The 4,762-nt window shown below is 39.1% G+C and overlaps 1 pseudogene; it reads right to left on the reverse strand.

Moving 5' to 3' along the window:
• Positions 1–2,586: 2,586 nt before the first annotated feature.
• Positions 2,587–4,209, reverse strand: LOC100717833 (AP-3 complex subunit sigma-1-like; annotated as a pseudogene).
• Between the last annotated feature and the right edge of the window lie 553 nt (positions 4,210–4,762).

A 4,762-nucleotide genomic window follows, 5' to 3' on the forward strand; every position in this document is an offset into this window, starting at 1 on the left:
ACATAAGCCTTGCCTGAAAGTTAATTTCTGTTCATTTTTTATGTTTCAAATAATTTATACAGATGACTCTAAATTAGTTTCTTTAGATATAATTATGTGGATAAAATAATTTATTTCCATTAACCCATATAATATTCATTTGGACTAGTACATGTGGTACCATTTAGTGAAAAATACCATAGGACAGGTAAATACCTCTGTATGCATGTTGTTAGTGGACTCAGGTGGGGGGTTCTGTAGGGCACCTACCTGAGAGTGTACGTGGGGTTTGTAGGTATGTTTAACTTTGCCCCTACTTCTAGCTCTCTGCTTTCTTGTCAGATTATGCAATTGTGGTTTTCCTATTCTTTTGAAGTCAGGTGTAGTCATGCAGATTTATTTTTGGCAATGAAATGTTAGCAGAGCCTTGAGAACTAGTGAAAATTCACCCTGCTCTCTTTTCCTCTGCCTTGGTGAACTCTAAAAATTCATACGGTGATGTCTTCAATGTAATGGGTCTCAGAGAATATGACATGGAGTAAAGTCTGCAGTTGATTTACAAAAAGTCTGTGATCTGACGTACTGATGAATCATTTTTCTGGAGATGGGGTCTTCCTATGTAGTACAGGCTGGCCTTGAACTCCCTTATGTTGCCCAGACCGGCCTCAAACTCACTGCAGTCCTCCTACCTCAGCCTCCCAAGTGCTGGGATTACAGGCATGCACCCACATGTCTGGCTCACTGATTTTTTTAAAAATCAGGAATTGGCAACTAATGGTTTATTTGCCAGATCTAGACCACTGTCTATTTGTGTGTGTGTCCTCTAGGTAGACTTGAGTGACTGAGAAAGAAATCATGCAGCCTATAAAATTGAATTTGTTTCTTTCCATTTGGCCTTTTGAAGAAAAAGTTTTCAGCCTCTGAGGTGGTGGAGGATAACATAGTACACCCTGACATAAATGTTTGTCTGACTACATGTTTGTTGACTATCACCGACTTAACGATATTTCCTTTTTTTTCTAGACATATTAAAATGTAAGTATAAACCATAAAATTCACTATTCAAATACATGATTCTATAATTTTTAGTATATTTATAGAATTGTACAATCATCTTTTGGGGGTTTAAAGCAGAATTGGGCCAGATCAATGGGTTTCCCTATAGCAATCTGGTTTTACATGGTTCTGTTAGTGTCAGAGCAATCCAAAGAGACCCTCTTACCCCCACCTGCAGTTGATCCTCATTCCCAGCCGCAGCCTGGACAGTTCCTTTTCTGTTTTTCTGTCTGTACAGAGTTTCCTTTACAGACATTTAAAAGGAGTGGAATCACATATTACGCACTCTTTTACATCTGGCTTCTGTCACTTAACATAATGTTTTTGAGATTATCTGTATTTTAGCACCAATTTTTGTTTTCTGTTTTTATTGAAGAATGGATGGTTTCCTATTATGTGTATAATTTTACATTTTATTTTTCCCTTCACGAGTTAGTGGAAATTTGAGTTGTTCTTACTTTTTGGCTACTATGAATAATGCAGGTCTAAGTACTGGGTACATGTTTTTATGCAGATTTGTTTTTAATTTTCTTGGGTAAATTTCTAGGCTTGGGACTGATGGTGATGGGAGATGGTGAATTTGCATTTCATTTTTAAAAGGAAATTCCCAAACCATTTTCCACACTCAGTAAAGCTCTCTCTTTCATTCTATATCCCAGGAGCAATCTGGGAGGGACTCAGCGTCCTCCGGCTTTACCTACACTTAGTTGGTCTTTTTAGTGCAGCTGTAGGTGTACAGCGCTTCTTACTGTGGTTTTAATGTTCATCTTACTAATGGTGAATGATGAGCATGTCTTGTGTGGTTATGAATCATTCATCTATCTCATTCATGAGACATCTATTCAAACCTCACTTAAATTGCATTGTTTTCTTTGTATTATTAAATTGAAACATAAACATTCATGTACAAGTTCTTTATATGAAATATATGATTTACAAACATATTCTCCCGGTCTGTGGAAGTCTTTTCACTTTCTTAACAGTGTCTTCTATGCAAAAGCCTTTTCATTTTGATTAATTCCAGTTTATCAGTTTTCTCTTTTATAGATCATGTTTTCCCTGTTGCTTCCCCCTACCCCAGTTACCTTGGAGTTTATTTAAACTAAAAGGAAAAAGGCATAATGTTTTTGTGCAATACATACTTGATTTTTTAAATAACAATTGTGATAAATGAGAGAAAGAATTAAGTAATATTGCACTTGTGATCCATACAAAACAGGAACATTTTCAGTTATACGTAATTAAAGAAATACCTCACTTTTGAAATACTATGATGGCCAACACATAAAGGCATGCCTTAGGGGGCATAGAAATGCAGTTTAGAAAACAATGAATAGTCACCCCAGAACTATACAATTTCTTTAAAATCACTGAGAAAAAAAGAAATATTGAACTTTCATACTGATTTTGCACAACTTCTGTATAGTACCTTGACTTAAATCCAAGAGCAAAAGTTAAGACTCTCCTACTCCATTTTTGGTAAACAACTGTATGGTAAACTTAGATGACTTTCCCCCCTGGATTTTACCTGGGAGTGTCCCTTTTAATATTTTACTTAAAAGAGGGCAAGTTTCGCACTTTTATACTGATGTCACCAGTGGTAATGTGTCTTGGAATCTCAGGGAGATTCATATTCTTACAGCTTATACAGCACAGGCTAGAGGTTCTGCTAAGCAGGCCTCAGATTTCTCCGGTTTATTTTGTACATCAATTTGTGTAGCAATTTCATTCATGTTGGTCTCCAATTCCATCCCTCCATCACCACTTCTGCAAGAATATTGTGAAACACGGAAAATGAAATCCAGTTCACATTTTCAAAACATTTGTCTAATGTTTCCAGGACTGCTTGAATTAGATCTAAAATGCCAAGTTTACTTTCTGAAGAACCCACATAGAAGACAGAATATAGTATTGTGTAATGCCTATACATCAGTTTGTTGTCAGAGCCTCTAACTAATTAGATTTAACTCCATAGGTCACAGTAAGTGGCACATCTTACGACTGATTACCAAAATCATCCTCCTAAGAAATTATAAACATGATCATCTCTTTTGGTTATCGAATGGAAAGTCTCTTTGATGATTTGCTGTTGTGTATCTTCACTGTAGGGCTGGTAGATCTTGGAGAGCTGTGGCTTCCTGTGTTGAAGATGACAATCACCTTGATCGTGGCTGGGCTGGCTGACCACACTGGTGGGCAGGCTCTCGAGACTCCTGGGGAGCTCTGGTGATCTGATCCAATCCTTTCCCACTCAAGCTACAGGGAAGAATTTGCTGTTGCTTTAAAGATTTTTCTTTTCCCAATTCAGGATCATGATGATATTTTCCCCTAGAAATTGTATTTACATTTAGGACTGTGATTCATTTTCAGTTGATTTTTGTGCGCAGTGGACCTACTGACTCTTACTCCATACTTTCTGGGGGTGACCAGGAGTATCAGAGGTCAGGTCAGTGCTTACTGAGTTTAGTGAAGAACTGGGGACTCAGGAGCTAGAGAACATGTTGTCCAATTAGAGAAACTTTATGAATCAAAAAACGAAAACCCTTTTGAGTATGAAAACACCTTTCAGTGAAAAATCCATTTCAAAACATGTATTGTAAGTGAGCAATAATAAAAGCCAGTCTTCTCCACTGTGTGTATAAAGTTGTGGATGCTTAAAAAGAAACTAATCAAATTTATGCAAGCTTATCTTTTCTTCCAGTCTTACAGACTTCAAGCGAGTTAGGTAAGCCCAGAGAAACTTAAGTTTGCTTCAAAGCTTTCAGGGCATAACTCGGCAAGGAACACTTTCATGATTCTTTCATCAAATGGGAGGAATGTGGCTGCCTTTCAGTAGGACCAACACTGTGCTCTGTGGAGAGTTAATTGTCCACGAGGAGATAAGCTGCTTTTTTCCTAGCTGCAACGACTTGGGAGCTGAGTGGGACGTTACACTGCACTCTTAGCTGTGGAATCATGCAGTGTGTAGTGGTATTTCCAGCCTAAAGAGACAGACAGCAGAGTCACAATCAAAGTAACAACAACAAGGAAGGAATTCATAATCTCTACCCATTGGTCGAACATCCTCACCCTCGTTCCTCCTGTACTGCTCCTCTCCTGGGCAGAGTCCTGGTGCCGTCCCAACCTCTTGATTGTGTCCACTGTCACTCTGAAGCCTGGCCTGGAAGATTTCATCTCCCATAACACCCACAGCCCTTGAAATAAAAAAAAAAACTTGATTCGAATCTTGGCTTTGCTAATGGCTCTGTGATGATGAACAGTCAGTCTTCTTGGTGTCTGGGTTTTCTCACTTTTAAAAACAAGACAATAATGCCCTACTTCCAGGATTGTGGTGTGGATCAGAGACAACATGAAGCCCCTTGCATGGTACTTATCATAGTTCTGCTTGACGTCTAACAATAGCTTAGATGCATCATAAATGGTGGCCACAAGAACCCATTGTGGCTACAGGGCTAGTAGGCTTTTCTTTCTTCCCTTCTTCTGTCTCCTGTTCCTCTCATCTCCTTCTTCTTTCTTTCCCCTCCCACCTTATGGCAGATGATGTAAGTGCTGCAGGTGTTTCCATGAGCCCATCAATCCTGGGCCAGTGTCACTGCCACAGAGGTCCCCTTCTCTCCGGTTAGCCACCAGTACCACCATCTCCTCTGTGACCCTTAAGGACAGAGTTGGGGTCACCAGATCTAACAAGAACTAGCCATAATTTTCACTTCAGGGGAGCACGGGCTGA

Source organism: Cavia porcellus, unplaced genomic scaffold (genome assembly GCF_034190915.1).
Source record: "Cavia porcellus strain 051 isolate PalLab524CR breed Dunkin Hartley unplaced genomic scaffold, mCavPor4.1 scaffold_2, whole genome shotgun sequence".
Lineage (NCBI taxonomy): Eukaryota > Metazoa > Chordata > Mammalia > Rodentia > Caviidae > Cavia > Cavia porcellus.